This window comes from Gopherus evgoodei, chromosome 19 (assembly GCF_007399415.2).
Source record: "Gopherus evgoodei ecotype Sinaloan lineage chromosome 19, rGopEvg1_v1.p, whole genome shotgun sequence".
Classification (NCBI taxonomy): domain Eukaryota; kingdom Metazoa; phylum Chordata; order Testudines; family Testudinidae; genus Gopherus; species Gopherus evgoodei.
Window position 1 is genome coordinate 14,126,550 of NC_044340.1, and position 14,035 is coordinate 14,140,584.

Sequence of the window (14,035 nt, forward strand, 5' to 3'; positions counted from 1 at the left end):
ATAAGTAAAGTGGTTGAATTTAATTCGTACCAAAGTAGCTTCTTACATGTAAGTAGTTAATGAAAAGAGTCTGATGATATAAAACGAATAGACGATTAAATTATGAGACTATTTCAGGTCAAAATTAACTCCTGTTTAGGGCCAGAGCTTCTGCAACCATTGACCCTGATCTTGTAAATATAGTTTTGATTTTACCCACACAACTAAAGCTAAGAATATGCATAAGCATTTTAAAGCTTTGGGTCATTCTCTGTGTAACCATTTATGTCGTATGTTGATAATAGCCTGGACATGATGTGTTTATTATGCGGATTACCTTTTCTCAATACAGCCTGTATTTATGCTACTCATGAAGTCTTCCTTGATCAGGTTCACCATACTGGCCTTTTTTTTAGTATAAGTTGTTTTACCAAAGTTCGGTTACCTTAGCCACAAATTTAATTCCATATTCCTTCTGGAATTCAAGTAGAAATTGCTAATGAAAGAACACGCTCATGGGACAATTTTCTCTTTACACTAAGCCAAACCCCAAACGCATAATAAATTATTAAAATAACAAGATGTTTGAACTATACCATAACTAAAGAGGTCCTAAATAATGCATTTTCTCAAAGATAGAAGGGAATGCAGTGAGTTAGAGGCTCTTCAGGGAATAGCATATCAGCCATATACTCAGTGGGCTAAAATCAGGTTGCAGTGATAACTCTACATTTTCTGGCAGTTTTTAAGTCAGCCATATCATGTTATTCTTAGCACAGTTTACTTTGTATATGAATTTTCTTTACCATTTTTTGTGGGAGCGTAGGGGGCCAGGAAATATCCATGGAAGTGTGTGAGTTAGCCCAATTTTTAGATTGCACCTTGTTTCATTTGAAGACTTTATAGCAGTGGTCCCCAGTGTGGTGTCCGCAGGCGCCATGGTGCCCGTCGGGACATTTATGTGTGCCCGCCTAGTGCCGAGCAGGGGACCTGCCAGGACAGAGAACTCAGGCTGCGGGCGCGGTGTTCTCTGTTCCCGGCAGGTGCAGGGGCTGCCTAGTTCCCAGCAGGGGAGAGAAGCTGTGGCCCCGCGCCTGCCAGAGACAGAGAACTCTGGGGCTGCAGGCTGCGGGCACCAGTGTTCTCGGTCCCTGAAGGTGTGGGGCCGCAGCTTAAGCCGGAGAGAAGCCGTGGCCCTATGCCTGCCAGGGACAGAGAACTCTGGGGCTGCAGGCGCTGGTGTTCTCGGTCCCTGGCAGGTGCAGGGCCTGCCTAGTGCCCAGCAGAGAAGAGAATCTGGGGCCCCGCACCTGCTGCGTACAGAGTACTCCAGTGCTGTGGGCACCGGTGTTCTCTGTCCTCACGGCTTTTCTCCGGCTTCTCTCTGGATTCATATATTATGTAATATTAAATATGTTTTTTTGTATTATTTAATGTACAAATACAAAATAAGCCTTGAAAAATTGTTGGTGCCCACCACACTCTTCTGAAAGCATGAATGTGCTACGGTCACAAAAAGGTTGGGGACCACTGCTATAGCAAGGTAAAAGAGCCATTGCTGTTTGTCATGCAAATAGGGCACTTGAGTCTACCAGCCCCATTCAGACTGGGTGTCTGGTCTGCACTTAAAAATTAGCTAGACCTGGCAAAGTTGCTGTGAAAAATGTCATGCCCTGAGCATCATACTTAGGTAGACCTAACCCCTTCTGTAGACATGGCTAAGTCAATGGAGAATTCTTCTGTTGACCTAGCTACCACCTCTTGGGTAGAAAGATTAGCTGCATCGATGGAAAAACCCCTTCTGTCAGTATAGGAAGCATCTACGTTATGGTGGTACAGCTGTGCTGCTGTAGCATAGACATGTCTTAGCCCAGTGGTTCTCAACCAGGAATACAGAGAGGTCGTCCAGGGAGTACATCAACTCATCTAGATATTTGCCTAGTTATAATACAGGCTACAGAAAAAGGCCTAGTGAAGTCAGTACAAACTAAAATGTCATACAATGACTTGTTTATACTGCTCTATAAACTATACACTGAAATGTAAGTACAGTATTTATATCCTAATTGACTTATTCTATAATTGTATGGTAAAAATGAGAAAGCAAGCAATTTTTCAGTAACATTGTGCTGTGACACTTTTGTATTTTATGTGTGATTTTGTAAATAAGTAGTTTTAAAGTGAGGTGAAACTTGAGGCTTCGCAAGGCAAATCAGACTCCTGAAAGGGGTACAGTAGTTTGGAAAGGTTGAGAACCACTGCCTTAACCTTTCTACTGAGTCTGCTAGGGAGGAGGCTGAATACTTCTTCTCAAGGCACTAGCCTGTTATCACCAGATAATACCATATGAATCACTAAACATCTGTCTACTATGAAAGCTTTTACAGCCAAAAGCTCTCTCTGCCCATACTTAGGGGAAAGGAACCCGTTCTCCATCTACAAAGCAGAAGATCCACCACGGGTTGGATCTGTCAGTGTGTGTGCTGCTCACCCACATGGATAAAATGACTACATGAGTTAAGACCACTCCTTCCTTTTTTATGCATTAACGATCTATAACAGTGGTCCCCAACCTTTTTGTGACTAGTAGCACATTCATGTTTTCAGAAGAGCGTGGTGGGCACCAAAAATTTTTCAAGGCTTATTTTGTATTTGTACATTAAATAATACAAAAAAAAATATTTAATATTACATAATATATGAATCCAGACAGAAGAGAGAAGCCGGAGAAAAGCCGTGAGGACAGAGAACACCGGTGCCCACAGCCCTGGAGTACTCTGTCCGCAGCAGGTGCGGGGCCCCAGATTTTCTTCTCTGCTGGGCACTAAGTGGGCCCCGCACCTGCCGGGGACCAAGAACACCAGAGCCTGCAGACCCGGAGTTCTCTGTCCCTAGCAGGCGCAGGGCCGAGGCTTCTCTCCTGCTTAAGCCATGGCCCCGCACCTGCCAGGGACTGAGAACACCGGTGCCTGCAGTCTGCAGTCCCAGAGTTCTCTGTCTCTGAGAGGTGTGGGGCCACAGCTTCTCTCCCCTGCTGGGAACTAGGCAGGCCCCGCACCTGCCAGGAACACAGAACACCGAGCCTGCAGCCTGAGTTCTCTGTCCCCGGCAGGTCCCCTACTAGGCACTAGGTGGGCACACATAAATGCCCTAGCGGGCGCTATGGCACCCGCAGGCACCACGTTGGGGACCATTGATCTATAATTTTGAAGGCTAGAACATTTGTATCATTATAGAATTAGGCCAAAGCTGCCCGGCAGAAATCAATGTGCTTTCTGCTTTTGTGTCTTGCTAGCCTACTGAACTGGCACATAGTCTTTCCTCATGGTTATTACCTGAGTGCCATAGTTGAGCAATGGGGACGGGGCAGGGGGGGAGGACGCTGCTGCTCTGGAAACAATGGAAACGCAGAGGATGCTGTTGTGCTGCTTGAAAGCGAAGTTGTATAATAGGAAAGTGTTGATGTGAATAAGGAGTTAGGCCCCATTCTCAATGTTATTTAGGTACCATTGATTTCAAGGGAGTTAGGAGCCTAAATACATCTGAGGATCTGAGCCTAGGTCTGTACACTGCCCTGTGTTTGGTTTGTTGTGCTTTTATTAATGCAAAACTCCCTATTGAATTCCACAGGGAGTTCTGGATACAGCCTCTTAGCACACTATGGCATTTAACGGGTGTAATGAGTAAAGGAACTTACCCAGTTCCCAAGGAAATTGATCAATGTCTTCCCATTGGCTTCAATGGGAGTTGGATCAGTACCTAAATGCAAATAAGACACATGATTGATGATAATGTAGGAGCAATTCCACCCTGGCAAAGAGATGTTTGGTGACCTAAGATATTTTTTCCATCTCTAGCTTGTTTGAAAAAATCACTGGAGTGAGGTGCTCAAACTCTCCTCTTATGTTAAGAAGGAGAGAATGTCATTAACTTTGTTGCACTTGCTATATTGATTGACTTTCCCCTTGCATACCCTGAGGTTCTCTTACTGAATATTAACACTCTTTTAGAATTACCCACTATGATTTCTTTCCTCCTCTGATCATAACGTCAGGTAGGAACAGTGACTGCTCCTTAGCAACCCACGAGAGAGAGTTCTTTTAGCAGAGATGTAAGATCATGAAGAACAGCTAGATAGGAGTCCATGGCCCTGCAGGAATACGATATAATTTCTGGCTACAGAAGGGCTCAGATATTAAACTGATATAGTTGATCTTAGCCAAGAGGCAAAGAGGAAATGAAAAAGGCTATTGCCCTTCACAATTAATCATCCTCCCACTACTTTTGTGCTGGCAGAGTATGCTCATGCATCAGAAACCCAGCCTTTTCCTTCCGGCCTGGCTCACTTTTAAGCTCCATATTTCATCTGAATTGTGCCACTATCATCCCAGCGCACTCACTCCCTCTAACACCCAGCCAACCACAAGGCAGTGCGCTGCTGCTGTTCTGTCAGGTATTTACGCCACTACAAAAGACTGGGTGTAGCAACGTAATCCACACAACCAAAAAATGCATCCGCCTGCCCTTGGTGATGTACATAGGTTACATAGGGGCAATGCAGAAGCACATTTGATGAGGGTTCTTGTATCTGTCTTGGCTCAGCAGCGTTGTCTTGCACAATCTTGGGGCATGAGACCCCCAACCACTGAATAGAGCTCCCCCTGGGATATCCCAGGCAGCACACTGTCCATCAGGGGTGCTTCTAAAGCGTGTATTGCTTGGTTTCATTTATACTGTAGGAGTATGTGGGGGTGTTGGACTCTTTGTTGCAGAATGCAAGGAAAGATACTCCACTCAGTAGATTTTCACCCGCATGCTTGAAGGGAGACTCAAGACTTAAATTGTGAGCTCTCTGTGGCAGGGAGGGGCTGTCTTTTTGTTTTGTATTTGTACAGTGCCTGGTCCATGCCTGGGGCTCCTAAGTGCTAGTGAAATACAAGTAATTAATGTTATAATAATAAGACTAAACCATATTCAAATCAGCGCACACTCAAACCACTCCTTATCATCTTCTTAATAATGTCTTAACCTAGTGAAAATAAGATGGAGAATTTGCATCACATTTCTTTTACTATTCTGACCCCCCCGCCGCCGCCGCCACACACACGCATACACAAAAACCAAGTGTTTTAATTTTCACTAGCAGAGTTAAGCCCTGTCTCAGTAACTGGTGATAAAGGGAGAGATTTTTCAAAGGACCATTAGGCCATTAATAGCCATTAACTTTCAGTGTCATTTGGGAACCTAGCGATTGCAAATCACTACAATATAACGTTTGTTTCATGTACAGTGTCAAACTGCAGCACATAATCAACTTAGCACAATGCAAAACTAATGTAAATAAACTTATTTATTGTATGGGTTTTTCTTTTAAATCTCTCCTCTGCATGGAGTTCATTCTTAGCCATGGCTAATGGTCACCTTTCAAATTTTCCTTTTAGTAGCTAGTTTGCAACATCGCTGTCATCCTCTGTCTAAGACACTTCTTCGGCCCCTGTTATCACAGTGTCCAAGCACCTCGTGATCTTTAATATGTTTATCCTCTCAACACCTTTGTGAGGCAGGGAAACCCGCATTGCACATATGAGGAAGTGAGGCACAAGGAGATTAAGTGAATACCCCAAGATCACATAGGACTTCAGTGATGGAGCAGGGAATTAAGCACTCTGAAGTCACGGACTACTGATCTAACCACTGACCCATCCTTCCTCTCTCATCTTCCTCCTCGCCACCTTTGGCAGCCCCTTCTTACTATCCTGGAGTCTGATTAGCATTCTGCTCTTGCTTTCTGCTGATCTGCCCTTTTCCTGTGGCAGGCTCCTGGGTGGCAGGCTCAACCATTCTCAGGTACTTAGCCATCTGCAGCGCTCTGTATTCCTACTTGGAGAAGACAGTATCAGTAACCCCGAATGACTAAAAAGATGTGACTATGGCTTTTGGTTCTCGCTTGGCACTTTTTTGTCTGTTACTGGGAAACCATGGACATCTTTCCCACTAGGAGAAGTCTTTTCCATTCATGGTTTTCCAGCTAGGAGATTGAAACCAGAATAGTAGATTGCCCTTCTTGCTTCTCATGCACTAGCTGCTGTCTTTGGACTTCCAACTGGTGGGAAATATATAAAAAGATTCAAACTGGCAACCGACATCTGAAAGTCTATAAATCCCATGAATGACCCGTGAGCCATTCAGTCCCCCATATTTTCTTTGATATTAACAGCAGAAGTGTTGTTCAGATCTTTCCCTGGGGTACTTTTCTCCTAGAAACCTAGTTAATGTATTTCACTTACTGAGTTAATTCAATTATAAGCCTTACTAATAAAGCTTTTAGCTATCTTGATTCAGTGTAAATGTTTCTCTAGAGGATTAGAGGTCAGGATGGAGAAGGACAGAGTCGACTGTCATGCTTATAAGATTTTTTGTTGTGCAAGAATCCATAAAACTGATCCTATCAAGAACAAATGTGCAGTGCAGATAAGAGAAAGTGGGAGGAAACATGTCATTATTTGGAAACCACTGCTAGAATCTGATTATTTAGACCAGTTCCCATAAATTAACAAAAGGCCATTTTTTTACACATAAATATGGAGAAGTCTTTATAACAACCCTCCCAACTTGGGCCGTAGTCAGGGTTTGAACTTAAGCCCTTGCAAACTAAAATTTTGAGACTTTATGAGCTAAAATAGTAATTCCTTTAGCTAGAGGTGACTCAGCTTCTCACCTGGATCGGCCATTATATGGGGACCAAGACCCATACTCTGCATGTGTGAGCTGGATCAATTAAGACTACAGTAACTGGTTTAGTATGTATTTCAGCCCAAATGGCAAAGATATAAACAACTGAATACAAGGTCTTATAATGGAAAGTGTCAGGCAACCTATAGGCAGCACTAACAGCTCTGCCTGTTACGATTTGGCTTATATAGACTTTGGCTTAATTATACAGGGATTGACTTTGTTAGATAGAGCTTTTCTTCCACCATATCACAGTATTTCATAAATGCTCTGGCCAAGATTTTCGAACCAGCTGCCTACGGTAAGCTCCTAAATCAATATTTAGGTTCCACATTTCTAAAATAGCTTGATGTTCACCTAATTGGAAAGGAGAAGGGTAATTTAGTCAAGTTTTGTCTAGATACGTGTCTCCCTTTGCCTCTTGTGAAGGATACGGAAGTTCTAAAGTAGCTGAATTCCACCCTCCCTTGTATTAGTAGTTTCTGATCTCGTTAAGCATTACGGGCCTGATCCATCGTCCACTGGTGTCAGTGGGAAGACTCCCACTGAGTTCAATGGTTGTTAGATCATGCCCTGTCAGCATTGGCTTTTACTATCCATGCTCCATATAGTGGTTCTTATATAGTGGACAAAGTTATCTGCCATCCACTGTACATAGAGGAGAAAAGAGAATGCCTTGTCATTCTTAAAAGGACTTAGTTGTTTGAGGTTGTTCCTTTTAGCTGTGGGGGAAGGTGCCAAGGACCTTTTGAGTGTATTTAGTGTGCTGGTAAAATGGTAATGCTGAAGGAACTAGCCTATCCTTCCACTCAAGCAGGTTTTAAAATCTATCCAGTATTACGAAGGGGAGGGGGACAACACTGCAGAGTTTAAGGAACATCTGGATTTCATTGGCAATGAACAACGTACACTTAGGGCTTTGAGGTAAGGCGCTCCCCCCAACCCCTTCCTTTTCCGCTCTCTTAAAGGCACTTGTGGACTTTGGGGAATGTTTAGCTGCATTCTAGTCACGGAGCAGAAAGAAAAAATGTATCGGCCATTATTAGAGTCTACAACTGAGTCTACAGAGACTTAAGGATAAAGCTGATAAAGCAATTGAAACAACCGTCTCTCTTATGTGGCTTGCAGGTGAGAACCAGTGTAAAAAGGTACACGCTAGATGGGCAATGAGATGGAACAAGATTCCTTTCCCTGAGCAGTCAGAGGCCAAAATCCTTGGAGTGCTAGGAGGGCGACAGAATTTTTAGGGTCCAGCTACACTGCAATAAAAGACCTGTGGCCTGGCAACAGCCAGCCTGGATGAGCTTACTAGGGCTCAAAATTGCAGTATAGATGTTCCGGCTCGGGCAGGAGCTTTGGGCTCTGAAATGGGGATGGGTCTCAGAGCCATGGCTCCAGTCTGAGCCCAAACTTCTACACTGCTATTTTTAGCCCCACAAGCCCGAGTCAGCTGACCTGGGCTCTGAGATCTGGTGCTGCAGATTTTTTTTAATTTGGTGTAGACGTACCCATAATGATCGATCTCTCTCTCTCGCACACACACACACACACACACACACACACAACATTGTGCAAAATGATGTTCCAATAAGGAGGGTAATCCCAGCGCATAATCTGTATTGAAAGACATGCCAGGGCTCAAGCAATTTTTTAACTTTCATAACAGATACGGCAAGGCCAGAGGTGCCAGGGCTACGAACTATCAAGACGAGCGGTGCCAGGGCTCAACTCTGGCACAAATTAATCTTCCACAGGGACATCTTAGCAATGGAAGTGGTGAATTCATCATCGCTTAAGGTCTTTACATCGAGATTAGATCTCTTGCTAAAAGGGATGCTCCAGCTCAGCCTCAAGTTATTGGGCTTCTAGATGGTGTTTAAAAATAATTCTTACCCCCTGCCAGGGAATCTCTGTGTAGGATCCTCTCACCTGTGTTGTGCAGAAGATCAGACTAGATTCTCATAATGCTCCCGTCTGGCCTTAAAAATCTATGAGTCCCATTGGCAGAAAGACCTGCTGTAGTAAATAAACTGGTTTGGTGATACAGACAAGCATTGTTTGGAGGCCACTGAATATTTCACTCATAATCTAGCAGAGTACTATAGCCTAGGATGTTAGGATACTATTGCTAATAGATTCTAGGATTTTTTAACATTCTATTCAAACACAGTTCTAGGACAGGACATTAAAGAGCAGATGACATCTTCCAAAAACATTTTAATTGAGAAACAGTTCTCCTTTTGGAACACATTCTTCCACGCTTCCTCCTGTCAAATAGCACTTTGTTCTGTGAGGAGTTTCATGGAAATCGGACTTTTACACAGTAAAACACTGAATTGAGGTTGACAAGATATAGATTCATAGACTCTAGGACTGGAAGGGACCTCGAGAGGTCATCGAGTCCAGTCCCCTGCCCTCATGGTAGGACCAAATACTGTCTAGACCATCCCTGATAGACATTTATCTAACCTACTCTTAAATATCTCCATAGATGGAGATTCCACAACCTCCCTGGGCAATTTATTCCAGTGTTTAACCACCCTGACAGTTAGGAACTTTTTCCTAATGTCCAACCTAAACCTCCCTTGCTGCAGTTTAAGCCCATTGTTTCTTGTTCAATCTTTAGAGGCATGTATATGGCCCTTTATACATGAACAATGGGACATTTCTATTTTTGTTTTCTCTTTGTGCATGGTAAATGCATTTTTTCCCCCTGTGTCAGCTGGCTGCTCCCTACCTGAAGTTGTCTTCTGTCCATGCTATCCCATTTGAGATGAGACAGGAAGAAGGGATTATGATATTACGGAGGATTATACCTCTGCGTGAGAATTTCAGTGTTAGTGCTTTCCCCTGCCTGTTTTTCCTAGATCACTTATATCAACATGTCCTATCATCAATTTCTAAGCTTGGGGGCTTGAGAAACAACTTCCTCCATGTTTATATGCCTTTGCTTTTCTTGGTACCGCATCAGAAAATGAGATCTTTGCCAACGCTGGAATTTTCCTCGCAGCCTGAAAGAGTTGGCTGCCCAGCTCTCATTGACATTAACAGGAGTTGGGCCTTGTCTGTGCAGACTTGCACCAGTTCAGTTGAACCGTTGCAATCAATAAAACAGATGTAGTTATACCAGTGCAACAAGCCCTTGTGTGAACGCTTGTTTCAGTTTAAGACTAACTGATTTTGGTTTAGCTTGAACCCGTAGCTAGTTGATTAAGGGCTTGTCAATAGTGCACTCTGTATAGACAAGCCTTTAAGCAATGTCTACCCTACACAGCCTATGCGAGCATAGTCCCCCAGTGTAGATGCTTTACATGCCAACAGAAGGAGGAACACTCCCAGCATAGCAACACTGTCTCGCCAAGAGACGTTCACTAGATAACGTTCTACTCATGGCTAGAACCCTGCTCCATCATGGTGTATTACTGGGCACGGTTGCATATGTACTGTCCATTGCTCAGTTCCTCTGCTGTCTAATCACATAGGGTATGTCTACACAGCAAGCAGCAGCCCTCAGCAGCAAACGTCTGAGCCCAGTTCAACAGGCTCAGGCTGGTGGAGGTTTGCGCTACCCTGCTAAAAATAGCTGTGCACACATTGAGGATCATGCTGGTACTCAGGCTCTGAAGCCCACCCCTGTCCCTAGACTTCAAAGCCCAAACTCCAACTTCAGCCCTAATGTCTAGACAGCTATTTTTAGTGCAGTAGCATGAGCACTGTGAGCTTGAGTCGGTTGATCTGGGCTCAGAGGCTGGCTGCTGTAATTGCTAAAGAAAATTTTGTAGATGTTGAGAAAGTGCCTTATGCTTTTAGACACCCTCCATCTGTCTTTCATGCCAGAAGAAGGAATCTTGATTCATGTCTCGGGTTCCGTCTAGAGCTATTACCAATCTAGTAATATATAGAAAAGGGATAGAAAGGATGGTGGATGCTACTCAGTGTTTGGAAGAATTTGGACATGGGAAAATCTAACTACAACTCCCAAAGGCAGGAAGCTGGATATCCAAACTGAAATATGTCAGTGTTTGGGTGTTTGGTTTGTTCAATGAAAACTAACCGGTTTTAGCACAAAGTAGACACTTTTCATGTTTAGTGGAAAACTGTTTTCCACCAAAAAAAAAAAAGTTTCAATGGGAAAAAATGTGACCAGCCCTAGTCCTAGGCATCTTTGCAGTGAAAGGGGGGGAAATTTGTATGATGAGGCAACACATCCATTAGGCACTGGGTTAAGGTCCCATGGTCATTTCAGAGAGGCCAGCAAACAGCTTTCAAATGGTTACAGCTTTTGATCACCACAGTCTTGGGCCTGGATTTGAAACAACATCCAAGAAGCAACAGGGTCCAAATCCCTGAACCTTCCAGCTCCTTGCAGAGACATCCTGTGTTGAATTTTGAGAAAACGTCTTGTATTGGGATGCAGGAAACCCAAAGAGTGGTGATGTCTCCTTCAGGTGCAGTGAGCTTGTCTGTATTCTGGTGTAGGTGGGACATGCTACGGGAACCAGAACTATTGGAATAGCAGAGTAGGGACCATGTGCCACAGTCCCCACCCTTCAGTAAGGTGCAGATTTGACCCCACTTGTGCAGTATTTTACAGGTCATCTAACTTTTATGTGAGCAATTAGCAACTTATTTCCTCAAGTGCCAAATCTTTCAGCATGGCACAAATCTAGCTCTGCAGGCTGCTAATCCTTCTCTCACTCCTTCCCCACCCCCACCCCCCAGCACTCTCATGCCAAGATTCCCTGGCTTGAAATCCAATGTAATAATCATTTCCCACGAGTCTTGGATCTTACTATTCATAGAGCTATGGTAAAGCCAGTTCTGATTTCAGAGGAGGGTAAAGCAAACTCCTAGAGGGATCTGATTGGGGAATTAAGATATGCAAAACTTGTGATGGACTCTGGCAGGGAGACCGAGACGAACCCTAAATGAGAATGACAGACAGAACTGGAACAGGTCCTTGTCAGTTGCTATCTGGTCCTGCCAGCAGGCAACATCTAGGAAGCACTGCAGAAGGATACTTGGGCAGTAACTGGATTTGCCTGAAATACTCTTTCATCTCTCTCTCTCTCTCTTTCAAACAAGCGCTGAAATCCTGCCCCGTTTGAAGGCTGTGGTAGTATTATTATAGGTTTCAGTGGAACCAGGATATCATCCAAAGTGTTTTGTTTGTGAATATGTTCACGTGTAGGCACCTTTGGCCATGATGCCTGCTCCTGAGGTTGTGGTGGTGAAGTGGACAGAGAAGTGGGCCTCTACGGAGGGGGAATCCTTATCGTTAGGACAAAAGCAAGTGAATGAGAAAATTCTTCTGCCACTGACCTGCTGTATGGCTGTGGGCAAATCACTTCAGCCCAGGTCAATGGGAAATCAATGGGAGTTAGGCACTAAATGCCTTTTGAGATCTGGGCCTTCACCTCTCTGTGCCTCTATTTCTACCCCAAACCTTTGTCTGTCTTGTCTATTTAAATTGTAAACTCATTGGAGCAGGAGACTGTCTCTCCTATGTGTCTGTACAGCACCTAGCACAAAGGGACATTAAACTTGATTGGGTCCTTTAATTACTACTGTAATAGAAATAATAATAATAATAATACATTTTAAAAGTGGAACCTGCCATAAGCCTTTTTCTCATAGGCTTAAATGTTACCAAGCAGCAGCCTGCACAGTTGCAGTTTTGTTTACATTCCCATCAGAACTGTAAGACCTTAGCAAGTACATCTACACTATTATAAAAAACCCTCAGCACAACCATGGCTGGCTCAGGTCAGCTGACTCGGGCTGGGGCTATTGAAATGCAGTGAAAAAATTCACAAAAATTCAGGTTTGGGCTGGAAACCTCCCTTGTGGGGTCTCAGAACCCAGGCTTCAGCCTGAGTCTGAAAATCTTCATGGCAATTTTATAGCCCCATAGTCCAAGTCAGCTGACCCAGGCTTTGTGATGCAGTACCATGGATTTTTGATCACTGTGTAGACGTGCCCAGAGAGTTTGGTTTTTAAATAAGTGAGATGCTTTGGTCAACACAAACTTTGAGAAACAGCCAATGTCCTCCTTGAGAATGTGTTTAAAGGGCCAATGAATTTTATTTTGGCAGGAGCGTTATCTCATATGGGATTGTGACAATCCAGCCACATAAAATAACACCTTAAATCTGCCTACCTCTTGTTTAGTTTGCCCCTTTATAGTCTATCCTCCTGAGAAACTCATGGGCAGATTCCTCTTCTGGTAGCATATTTCTTTGCAAGGGTTTCTATAGAATCCCTCCAACAGCTGCAGTATAAATGTAATATTTCTGTAAGATGTCTTCTGCCATGTTATATTCAGTCTCATGTTTTCTGCTGTTTTTGACCTGTAATACAATCGGAGTTTGCCAGCTTTGCTGCTTAAAACCACTGCACAGCAATTGATACTTTTGTGGCTGCCCATTTGACATTTTATCTAGTTTTATTGCTGTGGTGGGACCAATAAGGGATCTGCATGTGGTTTTTGTAATCTGCAGTGTGGCTCTAGACATAGAAGTCTTTAATTTACAAAATAAATGTCCTGGAAGAGATAACTAAGAGTTCAAGAAACCTAATTTATTATAATGCAACCTAACAATCTTGGCGTTCATGGCATTTTTACAAACCACAAAATATCCTCCCCCTCCATCTTCAATAAAACGGCCTGGCAGGGAATAGATTGGCAGCGGCTGCTGTTTTGTTATGAACACCAAGGATGTGTTTCTGTACTTTACAAGGCAAAGACATTTCCTGCTCTGAGGAGCTTGCAGTCTAGAATCATGATCCTGCCACACCTTTCCCATGGTGCGTAGTATGTTACTCCTCAAGCTGCCGCAGAGGCGGTGTGAGGCTTAACTATTGATCACAGAGTGCTTTGCCATCTTTAGAAGGAAGGCACCATGGCAGGGAGAGGATTAACCCTCTTGTTAGTGGTTCAGCTCTTTGAAGTCACGTGCTGGGAGTTATTTATTCATTATTATGAAATTACCTAAGTCTCTTAGCCTTTTAGGTACATCCAGCACAATCACAAGATATAACCATATCATCTGACTGTAGAGGCCTGAGCTTTGAAAGCATAAGCCCCAACTATGCAACCTACTCTCACCTCTCATGGTGGCCTATGCTTGGCTTTGGTAGGTGAATGTGGTGGCGAGCCTTGTTGCATACTGGCTTGCTCTGTATTCATATCCCCGTAACAAACTCGACTTAAGTACAGTCTGTCCCTCAAGCTGCTTACCTGGTTCCCTGGCCAGTCTGAATGGGCCTTGCTCAGAATGTGTAAGGTTTTTTAATTGAAGGAAATAATTCTTTCCTAGTAAAT